This window comes from Sarcophilus harrisii, chromosome 3, assembly GCF_902635505.1.
Source record: "Sarcophilus harrisii chromosome 3, mSarHar1.11, whole genome shotgun sequence".
NCBI lineage: Eukaryota > Metazoa > Chordata > Mammalia > Dasyuromorphia > Dasyuridae > Sarcophilus > Sarcophilus harrisii.
The window spans coordinates 487,185,334-487,198,949 of record NC_045428.1 but is presented as its reverse complement, the minus strand read 5'-3'; positions in this window follow the sequence as shown (position 1 = coordinate 487,198,949).

Sequence of the window (13,616 nt, the reverse complement as noted above, 5' to 3'; positions counted from 1 at the left end):
CTAAAGGGAGACTAGTTTTTGCAAACAGCCAATATGAGATCAGGTAGGCCATAGTAGAATCCAACCAAACAGAAGTAGATGGGTCTCTTCAGCCATCCCTCCCCCAGCCCTCAGTGTTGGGGATTGGCTCTCATCATGGGCCTAAGAAAGCCTTTCAGAACTGGAGCCCTAGGTTTCTCTGTCTTGCTCTTTTTCTCCCAGGGAATATTTATTAACCTAGAGGAGAGGGATCTAGCACCTGTGCGTGAAGTTGACCTTTGACCTCACCCTAGAGTGATGCTCCTATTTTGTGTTATAGCCTGAAGTCCACTCCTGCCCCTGGGAGCTGGGCATAGTCCAGGTCCCCTCTGTCCTAGGACGTTTGTGGTGAGCCAGTCCTGGGGCAGAGCAACACTCAGGTGGGGTTAGATCTGCCCTGCCTTTAGGTCAGCTAGGGAACTGGACACACAAACACATACACACATACACACCTATACACGCACACGGAACCCTCAAAGGTGGCCTTGGGCGCTCCCTCCCTCCTCTGATGAGTCCCTCCTTTCTTAAAAAAAATTTTTTTTCCCTTTCGCTCTCCTTTATGCCACCCCTATGCCTTCCCGGTTCTTCGACTCTTCCTCCTCCCTCCTTCTAGTCCTCTCTCCCCCTTCTCTTCTTGCTCTCTCTCTCCCTCCCCCTTCCTTCCTCTCACAGGCTTGTCTGCCGCCGCCAACCAACGGCGCCTGGGAGCCTAGAGACTAACTCTGTGGACCCCAATGTGGCCCATGAGGACCACAGTTCTCGGGCAGGTGCCGGCTTCCACATTGGGCGCTGGGAGCAGCGGGGGCAGACTCTGGGAGCCGTGCGCTGAGGAAGGCAGGAGTTGGGACCGAGTCCGAGCCCTCCGCGGAATGGAAAAAGTCGGGGCCCGCGGAAGTGCCAGAGGGAGCCGAAGCCACCGTGAGTAGTCGGACTCCCTAGCTGGGCTGGAAGGGGCAAGGTGAACAAAAGGGTGGTCTGGCTGCGGGGCCCTAGTAACCCTTGGGAACTCCTGGGGCCCCACAGCTCTGCACTAGGAAGGACCGGGCTCCAGGGGCCGCTGGGCTCCCGCGCTGACCGCGCTTTGGCCACCTGGCTGGGGCGCACGGGCCGGCAGCGCCTCGCCTGGTCACTACGGGGACCACAGCTGGACAACGCGGACCCCCAGGTTCGGCCCGCGACTGGTACCAAGGTGCTTCTAACAAGGGGGAACGGGGGCCCGCCGGTTGTAGGACGACTCCGGGGTTGTTGATAGCTACCCACTCTCTGGTTCTGCGCTTGTCTCCCTTTCTTTTCCTTTCCTTTCCTTCCCTTCCCTTTTTTTCTTTCCCTTTCCTTCCCCGCCCGGAGCCGCGCTGCTCTCCTTCACTCAGGCGGGCACCCCACGGATTAGCTAGAACTTCGTGGAGAGGCGAGGGGGGATCACTCCGGGGGAGTCCCGACACACCGCTCAGCCTAACTCAGCTTGCTCGGGCTGCGCTGCGCTGCGCTGCTCTGCGCTGCGAGTCTCTAGCTCCCCCCGGCCGCAGGTTCTGGGCAAGCAGGTCTGGAGCCAGAAAATTCTCGGGGAACAAACAGAGAATCTCGGGGGCAGGAATTTGGTGGGAGCGCAGAGGTCTTGAGCCCCTTCCGCCCCCTATCACTGTGAGCCGGCCCCCGAGAGTGTGCGCTCGGGAAGAGTGGCCCCGGCACGAGGCGTGATCTTCTTACTCCCCAGCACTCCCTGGCATACACTGACTACTTATTCTCCCTTTCTATCCTGCCCAGGCAAAACCAGTGAAATATGGCGGGGTCCCAGCACCCCTGTCCCCCTCGACCTTGTTCCCCGGAGCAGCAGCCCCAGGTTACCCGACATCCTGTGGAAGCAGCTGGGACTGTGGCTGGATGCTGCAGCTGCAGTTAACTCAGCTTCGAGGCAGGCTCCTGTGCTGGGAGAGAAGAAGATGCAACATTTTTAAAGTTTCACAAACCCTCTGGCTGCACTGGCCCCCCTGGAGCTGAAGACAAACCGAATTAATGTTTTATACCTTCGGGTATAGGTTTGAGTTTCCCCCCCCTTATGCCAAGTATTTAAAACCTCTAGAAACCCATGATTTGACAATCAATGATTGCGCGATACTTTCAATTTGAATATTCAAAGGCTTAACAAAATGGACTATCTTCTGCAGAAATCCTGCACATAGAAACTCCATGGAGGGTCCGGAGAAACAGAGGATGACATTCTTGAGGGTCTTGGACTCTGCTTTTACTTCATTTTGACCGTTTTGCCCACCTTCCCACAAATAGAGCAGATGTCCCCAAAGATACTCTGTATTTCTGTCTGAGAGGCAGGGCCTGGGCCCCAAATGTTCTAATCTTGCCCTTAAGACCATACTGGACCAGGATGATTGTTCAAGGGCATTCCTACATCCACTATTTCAGTTAAAGGGCAAATCACAAGATTGGGGGGAACAAACATGGCTGCTAATGAGTGGAATAGGCCTGAGACAATGACAATGTGGTCACTTTCAGAGGCCTCAGGCCCAGGCCCAGGCCACATCTCTGGGCTTCGTCTCCTTCCTGCTCCTCCTGGCCCACGTGCGGGCTTCCCTCCCCTTTCCACCCCCACTCTCAGCCTGGGCCTCAAATGCCATAGTTTCAGCACAGATTGCCTGCCCATTAAGACCCTTTGCTCCTCCCTATGGAGCTGGGGATGCAGGCCTCGCCCTCTTGTGATTTTCTGAGATTGGTTGTTTCTTGATTATAAAATGTTCTCTCTCTTTCCAAAACCCTTTTGTGAGCTTTGCCCTCCCAACTTCAGATGTCCTGTATACCAAGAAACATTAGACAAGCTTGGCTCCTGTTTATTTCATCTGGGGAAAAAAAAGTGTCAGAGATGTATATTTCTCTCCTCATTTTTTTCAATGAGAGATAGGCCTGAGCAAGAGACAGGGCCATGTATGACCCTGGCTGACAGCTGCTTGCCTTTTCCACTGAGAGATTATATTGGCTTGATCCAACCACACAGGAAGATTTGAGAGGCAGTAATAGTCCCAGACCACAGGCTTTAAATGAAGAAGTGATGGAGTTAGCCTTGGGCTAAAGTTTTTACCATTCTCAGGGAGGAAAGGAAGGTGAAAGGATGGTGTAGTCACAGGGGTCCTCAAACTATGGCCTTCGGGCCAGATGCAGCAGCTGAGGACGTTTATCTCCCTCACCCAGGGCTATGAAGTTTCTTTATTCAAAGGCCCACAAAACAAAGTTTTTGTTTTTACTATAGTCCGGCCCTCCAACAGTCTGAGGGACAGTGAACTGGCCCCCTATTTAAAAAGTTTGAGGACCCTTGGATGAAGATGAGAGGGGATACGGTGGGATAATTTTTGTAAAGTAGCCTGACAGATTCCCAAAGAGAATTCAGGAGTTGCAGGCTACTACTAATCTTTCCAGTCTCCTAAAATTTACACCTTTGGTGCTGAATACTGCTAAGCAAGTCAAATAAAGAGAAAAGGATGTGGAGTTGGAGATGGATCAATTCTGAGTAAGCTACTAAAATGACACATACTCTTGGGCCTGAATTTGAGATTCACCCATACTTGGATTTATTATGTTCTAGGAACAGGAACAGAGCTAACAGACATAAGGTAAGAAGAGGAGTATGAAGGGTCCCACAAGGTTGTTTAGTAGTAGGGACTTTGTATAATGAGAACCTTCCTTTCTCCTAGCACATTTAACCCCAAGATCTCATCCATAGCTATAAGGATTCTCATTTCCTTAAAGGTGCCAGAAAATCCCACTTTTTCTTATCTCAGGCTTCCCCAATGATGAACACTGAGTACCAGATTTCTTATTTGCAAGAGCACACACTGAAAGTCCAGTGGCTAGGTCCTGGTCAGGTTTATCCCATCAATACAAATCATGATTTGGGACTATTTTCTGAATTTACCAGTGAAGACACTAGCATCGTCTTAACAAGAAAAACTCCTCTTCTTCTTTCACCCTCTTCTTATTTCTATGTTTTCCCTCTTGGTTTCTTCATTTGTCAAGCGGGGAAGTTGGATGAGGTCATCTTTAAAGTCCGTTCTAAGATCATAGATATAGAAGTGGAATGGACCTTACAAATCCTCAACTCTAACTCTTTCATTTTACAGTTGATAAATCTTGGGCCCCATCAACTCGAGAAATGATTTGATTACATGTAGCATATGGCTGGGCCAGAATCTGAACCCAGGTTTTCTGATGGCAAGACAAGCAGTTTTCCACTGTACTAAATTACCTCTTGTCAAGACACTAAAGATACAATATTCTTAAGTGCCAACTCCCTGTTTCTTGCCTTTCTTTCTCCCTCTTTTCTCATTTAAAAAGTTTTTCCCCCTCCATTTATTCCTGTTCCTCATTTTTTTCACGTTCTCATTTTTTGCTTTTACCTTTTCCTCTGTTAGCATCTAATCTTCCTCTGCCCCTGGACATGGAACACTGCCTTGAAATGGACTGCTTTGTGATTGAAGTGGGAGGATCAGCAAACCTATTACTCCATTATGATGTGGGCTCTGAGCTTCAAGAATAAAATTGCTGTGTCTATGTTATTTCCTTTAAAGAAAATAAAACAAGCACACCTAGTTTACATTCCATGGAAGTTATATTGAAGAGAAATCACTAGGTCTCTTTTCTTGGAATCTATTCAGGCTGCTACTGGTCACAGTGCTCTACCTGAGTCTGTGATAACTGTAATAAAAATAAACCAAGTGGTTTCCTGTTCCGGTGACCTTTGTGGTATACAGGTCTCCTGACCAGTTAGTTTACTTGCCTTAGATTCAGAGAACAGGATATCCAGGCCTGAGACTAAGATTAGGATAGTTAGGTTTTTTTTTTTTTTTGCCCTCTGGGATGGCTGGGAATTTGGTTGTTGCAATTGTATCTGCAAATGGTTACACAGTCACTCCCAATGTTACTAGAGTGATAAGCATTTAGGTGTGAAACAGGTGTTGGTGCAGAAGAAGGAAATTATTTATTTATTTATTTATTCTGGAGAAGAAGCCCAAATGTTTGTGGTAACTAGGAGGAATAGTCCCTGGATTAATGCTGCCATTGGATAAATATTTTTTTTTAAAAAGATGATACACTCTCTGGGAGTGTAGGAGGAAAGAGAGAAGGGGGAAAATGAAATTTACATAAAACATATTTAAAATGAAGAAAAAGGTATACATAATAGATTTGCATTTTCATGTGAAATATATTTTTATTATACTATATTATGGAAATCCTTGCTTTATTCCATAAATTAAAAATATATAAATTCACAAAAAAGCTGAAGCATCCAGAGTATGCTCTGGGAATAGGGACAGAATTCTATAATTAGAGTATTTGGGTTCAAATTCTGCTTTGTTGTTCACTACTGATGACTTTAGATAAGTCAATTAACCTCCATAGGACCTCAGTTTCTTTATCTGTAAAACAAAGGGTTGGACTAGCTGACCTGTAAAGTTTCTTCCAGCTCTAGATTGATAGATGATCCTTGAATCCTGTGTTCTAGTCATATTATTGTGGAAGCTTTTTCTTTATTTCTTATCTGTTAGTCATAAAATCTGTGAAGGCGTGGGGAGATTAAAAAAACAGAAAACATATGTTGAAATGGAGAGAGATAAAGCTGTTAATAAATGTGGATAGCAAGAGAATTGGCAGAAGTGTGCACAGGCTGCTGATTCTGCTCTCATTAGTAGTGCTATTATTCTAAACAATTTAGAGGAATTTACTCATCTGTGAGTATACTACCACTTCTAGTGTCCACAAAGAGTCCCTGTTAAAATGGACCTCTCAGCATGAAGGTCGTCAAGAATTTAAAAAAAAAAATCTTCATGAAAAGAGATACATTTTAATTCTTCAGCATGCTTTGGAAACACAAAATAAGAGAACTTTGGAGTATGAAGCTCATTCAGTCCAACCACTTTTTTTTTTTTTTTTGGTTAAAAAGTTTTCTATTTTTATAGCTACTAAATATGTAAAATTTAAGCAAGTCTTTATCTGAAGTAGTTACTGCCATGCAATGTAGGGAAAATTAATTGGTGTATTTTTTCCTTCTATATATCTTCAAAGGGTTAAATGATATTGAAAATTAGTTTTTTCAATTTCACAATCACTGCATTTTTCTTGTGACATCAATAATACTGCAAAGTTCACTTTACAACTAACTTCAGATTCAGCACTAGAAACCTTTCAAAAGATCCAGTGGCAGCACATTTACAAATACACTATTTATAATGAATGCAATTAATAAAGAATGACATAAAAAAGACAAGGTAATTTTTATATGGACATAATCAACAGTACAGGTGAGACTAAAATGCATTTTAATGGAATATTTACACCTTACTTTGCTTTTAGTCAACTGAATATGATCATGTATTTTTCACAATTTAAGTTCTGTTCAGTCCTTGTTAAGACTTACACATTAGAAGATGCATTGATCTTTACTGGAATAAAACCTCAACCTATTAAATATTGTTTGTAGGTACCAATATGTTTGCAATTGCTCTGACCGTGTCTTGTACATTTGTCGTAGTGCAACCACTTTCAATGCAAGAGTCCCTTCTGTAACATCTGTGATGAATAGTTATCTGGGCTCTGCTTAAAATAATAAAGATAGCATTAAAATTGGGAAGGAAGGAAGGTAGAAAGAGTACTGACTTTGGTCTTGGCTTTGAATGAAGTCTCTGCTACTTACTACTTGTGTGACCTCGGGTAAACCAAGGATATCTCTGGGTCTTAGTTTCCTGTTAAGATGAAAAGGTGGGACTACATCTGAGATTCCCCTACAATACTGAGTCTTTGATCTAGAAGAGTTTGAAGTTCTCTTTCTTTCCCACAATTAAAAAAACTGAAACCTGGACAACTTAAGGGCCTTGCTGGGCTTCCATAGTTAATACTTGTCAGAGGCGAGATTTGAACCCCAGTTTTCATATCTTCAATTCCAACAGTTTAACTTTTTCAGGAGTTGACCAACCCAAATTGTATTTTAAATCTTTTGTTGAAATATTTCCCTGCAACTTTCAGATGTTATATCGAGTTGTGAAGCAACAAAGAATAAACTCCCCTGTCAGTGTGACACTTCAACTATTTCACAATGTTACCATGCCTTGAATAGAGAGAGTCTATTTGTAGATGAGCTTATCCCTGCTTTTCAACCATCCTATGTATGACTAACTTCAAGACTTCAAATTATGTTAGTCGCCCCCTTGTGGATTCACAGTCACCTGAGGAGTGGAATATCACAGGATATTTTGTATTTCTTTTCAAAAATTTCAAACTCAGAAGTCTACCAAAACTTGTGATACTTAATCTTGTGCATGGATGTCCAATTATGTGCTAATGAAACTACCCTTTGTAGCAGAAAAGCATTTGCTATGGGAAACATATGGATATTCAGACTTTAAATATAATAGTTTTTAAAGGTAGGTCATGATTTGACCCTTTCAAGCTTGTATTAAGTTAATTATATTATATTAATGCAAATTTTAAAATATAAATTTATGAAATTTATAAATTAAATATAAATTATAAATGTTTTAAAATATTAGTTTGATAGATCATCAACTTCCAAAAAAGTAATAAAATTCTGGACATATTAAAGACAATTATTCCTCAACACTCTAGTCTAAAGATTCTTAATTATTTCATGTCATGGATCCTTTTGTGAGTCTGGTGAAACTTATAAATCCCTTCTCAGGATAATATTTTCAAATGAACAAAATAAAATACACAGGATCATAAGAAATTATAGTTTTACTAATTATGCTAAAATTTTAAAAATGCATATATTTTTAAAGGTCATAGACACCAGGTTATGAATCCCTGATCCAGAATGTGACATTTGGTTCATCCACATAAGGTTCTAGTATATTCTCTGACTTTTACTGGTTATGTGATCATGAGATCATGGGGATTCATTTGATGTCTTCATGCTTCTAGGCAATTTATTATTATTATTATCATTATTATTATAGCTTTTTATTTGTAAGACATATGCATGAGTAATTTTTCAGCACTGACCCTTGCAAAACCTTCTGTTCCAACTTTTCCCCTTCTTCCCTCTCCCCCTCCCCTAAATGGCAGGTAGACCAATACATGTTAAATATGTTAAAGTATATATTAAATGCAATATATGTATACATATTTATACAGTTATCTTGCTGCACCAAAAAAATTGGATTTAGAAATAAGATAAAAATAACCTGAGAAGGAAAACAAAAATACAAGTGGACAAAAACAGAAGGAGTAGAAATGCTATGTTGTGGTCCACACTCATTTCCCATAGTTCTTTCACTAGGCATAGGTGGTTGTCTTCATTATAGAACAATTGGAACTGATCTGGTTCATCTCATTGTTGAAGAGAGCCACGTCCATCAGAATTAATCATCATATAGTATTGTTGTTGAAGTGTATAATGATCTCCTGGTTTTGCTCATTTCACTCAGCATCAGTTCATGTAAGTCTCTCCAGGCCTTTCTGAAATCATCCTGTTGGTCATTTCTTACAGAACAATAATATTCCATAACATTCATATACCACAACTTATTCAGCCATTCTCCAGTTGATGGGCATCCATTCAATTTCCATTTTCTAGCCACTACAAAAAAGGGCTGTCCTGAGCATATTTTTAAGAGTTTTAAGTTACAGATGCTACATGGTCTAGTGGATACAAGTAACTAGGTGGATAAAAACTGGACCTTGAGTCAGGAAGACTGTTCAAATACTGAATCAGACACTAACTTTATAGCCCTAGACTCTGCTTAAAATTATAAAAATAACATTAAAATTGGGAAGGATGGTGGTGCAGTAGAAAGAGTACTGGACAAATCACTTAAATTCCCTCAGTTTCTTCATGTGTAAAATGGGGATAATAATAGTATCTATCTCCCAGGGTTATTGTAAGGATAAAATGAGATGGCATTTGCAAAACACTTTGCAAATTTAAAAGAATTATTTAAATGATAGCAAGCATTACTTTTGATAAATTGCTGATGTACTTGAAACCCAAAGTGAATTTCTATTCCAGGAATTTCCCCAAACTGATAAAATTTCTGGACCAGAGGTCTCTTTCCAGCCCCTCAAAAGTTATTAATAGAAGGAGGAAACTGAGGGGTGGAGATTAATTATTCTTATGAAATGTATGCTCATAAACCCAAGAGTCAAAAGAATTTTCATTTTTTTCCATGAGCCTTTTATATCAAACATTATCAAATATTTGATAAGATATTATTTTGAGCAAGGTATGCACAGCTTGCAAATGCTCAATTTTTCTTATCTAAATCTATTTGTGTTTAATAATAGTGGCTTATACTACTTAAGACATTCATTTTGGAGAGTTATGTTTTATTTATTTTTCTGATTATTAAAAGATATTTAGCTTAGCACAATGTCTGGTACACAGTAAGCACTTAATAAATGTTTATTGATTGATTAAGTTAGGAGGAACTGTATTCAGGTCTTTGAAACATTCCTTTGGGTAACTGTACGCAAGTTTTGAACCTCTCAATGCTCCACACAACAAACACCCTAATACTGTAAATAGCAGGGCACATCACAAGTGATAAGGGCACATTATTTGGGCTTCCTGACAGGCATTTTACCAATAAAATCACAGATCCAGGTCTTTTCTCTCCAAATCTTGGCCTTATGTATGTTTCCTTACTCATTTCAGTCATGTCCAACTCTTTGTGATCCTATTTGAGGTTTTCTTGGTAAAGATTCTGCAGTGGTTTGTCATTTCCTTCTCCAGATCATTTTACAGATGAGAAATTGAGACAAACAGAATTAAATAATTTGCCCAGCATCACACAGTGTCTAAGGTTAGATGTGAATTCAAGAAAATGATTCCAGGCCAGGTATTCTATCCTAGCTGCTGACCTTTATGTATAAATATCACCATTTTAATGGACAATAAACCTTTGTAATTTATCTTTAAATAATATACCTTTGATATTATGTATCTTTAAATTTTATCAAAGATGAAATGGTTATTATAAAGAAATTTACAGCTCTTATGTTAGATCATTTGTAATATACTAGCCTTAAGTGTATTATGCATGTATACCCTTTATTTTATTTTTTAATGTATTTCCTTTATGATCATTCAGCTATAATGCTGAAATTGGAAAACTGTTTCTTATAAAACTTTTAGTAGTAAGTTATAGGGATAGCAAATAATTGATCATATGAAGCCACTTTCTGTATTATTATATACTTGTATTGATGTGGCTTCTTTGGACCTTTCAAGTAGAAATGTAATAAGTATATTTTGCATGTGTTGTCAACAAACCCTAAATTCTACTTAATATCAACATTTGCTGTTTTATCCAAACATTAGCCTTAAAGTTTGACTAATGTTAAATCTCAAGAAAAACCAGAAAGCTTTTAATCTGGCCTTAAAGAAACTATTGTTCATTTTTGGCATTTGTGTGGACAGTTAAGTAAAAAGGGCACATTTTGTGTTTCTATCTTTGTGATTCAATAATAGCTGGTCAACTCTGGTTGATATTAACATTGTCATAAACATTGATAATGAGTAAAGTATGAATTTCAAGCATAGTCTATGCAAATTGCTACTATAATGAGGATGATTTTAGTGTATCTCTTGTGCATATGCTCATTACTTTACAGTTACAGTTCATACATCATTTTAGGGTTTACCTTTTTTAATGGGTAGCTGGGCTTCTTCCATAACAAAAAAGATTGTTTGAAATGTATTTTCATGGATTATACGGATTATTAAATAATATTCAGTTATACATTATATAGCATGGATTATAAATAACAAGTTTTAGGCATACATTTTCTCATTGAAATTTCCTAGCCTTCCCTCCTTATTACAATAGGATATTCATACTGTATTATTCAGATAATGGCAAATCAAAATAATCTATTAAAGGTTATTTATTAAACATATGAGGTAAAGGTGTGGTTTTCTTTTCTCATTCTTTTGGGATTGTGTAACATTATGGAGAAATACAAACATGTAGAAAGATGTATTGTAAAGTCACTCCTATGATCTATGGGAGGATTATCCATATTATATCTTTTGCATGGACAAATCTTGATTTCAAGTTGGCATCATGATTTAATTTGCTTATTTTAGTACTTTAACATAACTATCTCTGTTTACTCTTAATCCTACTGTTAGCCAGAATCTTATCTGGAGCTGGAATGGAAGAGAAGGGCTGGGCCTTTTATTCAGAAACAATTAATTAAAACTCCTCTACAGGAAGGTATGAGGCAAAAGATGGGAGAAGGGAGGTGGTGGTAGTAGTCATTGGGGGAGAAGGAAGCAGGAAAGAGAGAAAGTGAGGGAAGAAAGAGATCCATTTTCCTTAGGCTGATGCTTTGCATCAAGGGGACCAAGCATGAAATAGACTAATGATCTCCAAACTTTTTTTTTACTCCCCTATGATTAAAAAAACTTATTTATGACATATATACATACGTGTAAATATTTGTATTATGGTGCTAATAATCATATCCATTTTAAAATGCACAAAATAGGAAATTTTAATATTTGCTCCAAGATTCAATAGGGAGTTACTAGAGTTTATTGAGTAGTAAAGGAATGACATGTTTGTATTTATATTTTAGAAAAACCATTTGGCAACTGTGGAGGATAAATTGTTGAAGGAAGAGATTAGACCAATGAAAGGTTATTGCAATAGTTCAGGTAAGGAGAAAAAATTGTCTAAACTAAAATGGTGTTGTGCTAAGTAAAGAAAAGGGAGAAGATGAAAAATGTGAGGAGAAAATGGATGAGATTTGACTATGGATTAGATATAGGTGGGATGAGGAAGGATGAGAAGTCTAAAGTGACTGGGAAAACTTGGGTAAAGGAAGGACAAGAGAGCTCTTAATAATAATAGGATGTTTGAAGGGAAGAAAGATACTTTAATGGTATTTTGGATCCAAATCAAAGTCCATCCATGCTTGCTTGTCTTGAGTCACTATGTCCCATTCAGCATTTACTCTCAACATGTCTAGGGCTCATCCTCTCAGTGGCATCTATTCCAATTGCTAAGTGATGGAAGGAAGATTGAGGAGGCAGGAGCTAGAGGTAGAATTTTTCTAAAGTTAGTTATGCTATTTCTATAACTATAGTTTAAGTTGCAAGAACATTATGGGGCTGAGATTGGGTTTAGTGAAGGAAATGGAGAACAATGTAGAAGAGTAGAGTTGTGGTGGTATTAGAAATAAACCTCACAATGGTTTTCAAAGGAATTGGTGGAATTTGACTTTTTTTGCTATCCTGCATTTAAAAAAAATTAATAATTTTTTACATCTTATTTAAATTATTATTACATATAGAACCAGACAGGGCTATGATTCTCTTTAGGGGAGGGGAGGCAAGGGAAAGGGAAATAAGCATTTGTACAGCATTGATGTGTCAGACATTGTGTTAAGTACTTTACAAATATTATCTCTTTCAGATTCCCAGGTCTTTCTTTGGAAACAATTTTAACAGACTAGTAGAATCTGAATGAGAAGCAAGAGAAAGTAGACATCTGGAACTCTGTTACATAGTAGCTGCTAAACTAAATACTTGCTGATTGGCTGATATACTTGGGTAGATCTTAAGTGTTTAGTGACCACTATTCCTTTGCTCCAAATTCTGTGTACTTACCTTAAATCCAGTTTATAACAATGTGAATGAATAATGATATGCATAATCATGATACTGCTGCATGATTACATAGTAAATTACATAGCTTAAGTAAATGGTTGCAATTAATTACTTTTATACAGCCAAACCAATTTCTAGGGTTAGCTGTAGGGAGGAGAAAAATTAAGTGCAGCAAGAAATTGCTCATAAGCTAGACTGTGTCAGAGTGGCCATTTCCTTTCTCTTTTTCATCAGGGGTAAATTACCTCAAAGAATAGATATTCAGAAGATGTTCAGAGAGTTGGGTCCTTAATACTATTCCTAAGTAGCTGGCATTAGTTGCTCTCTCCATTCACTTTGATTGAACAAAAATTTAATACCCTTATTATTAAGTAGGGAGAGATGTTGGGGGGGGGGGGAGGTAGGGGAGTAATCAACTCCTCTTTCCAGAAACTAAATGGTACTTTTTTTTCTTTTCTTCTTTTTTTCTCTTTTTTTCTTTCTCTATTACCCCCAAGGGATGGGGGAGGGGGAAGAGGAAGGGGGAGGAGAGAGAGGGAAATTAATTAAACTGAGTGTTGAGAGTTAAGGGAAGTCTTCTCTCCTTATACATTATACATTGGAGATTTCATCAATTGGCAGTTCAAAATTAAAGAGATTTTCATTCACTTCTAAATGTGAATGAATTTAATCAGTCAATAAGCACTTATTTATTATGGAACTGTATCAGGTACTGCAGATATAAAGGGGGAACCCCCCACACCAAAACCATAACAAGAAATAAGAACCCTTCTTTTAAATAGATTCTATTAATAGAGGTCAAGAAAGCCGAATCTAAGCTGAGGGAGTTGAGGTGAAAAAGATACAAAGGTGATACTGAGATGAATAAAGAAATGAAAAGAGAGAACAAAAATTGAGTTGGGAGAAGGAAAAGGAATGATAGCATCTGAGAGCTGGAAGGGATCTCATGCTCCATCTTGTCTAATTC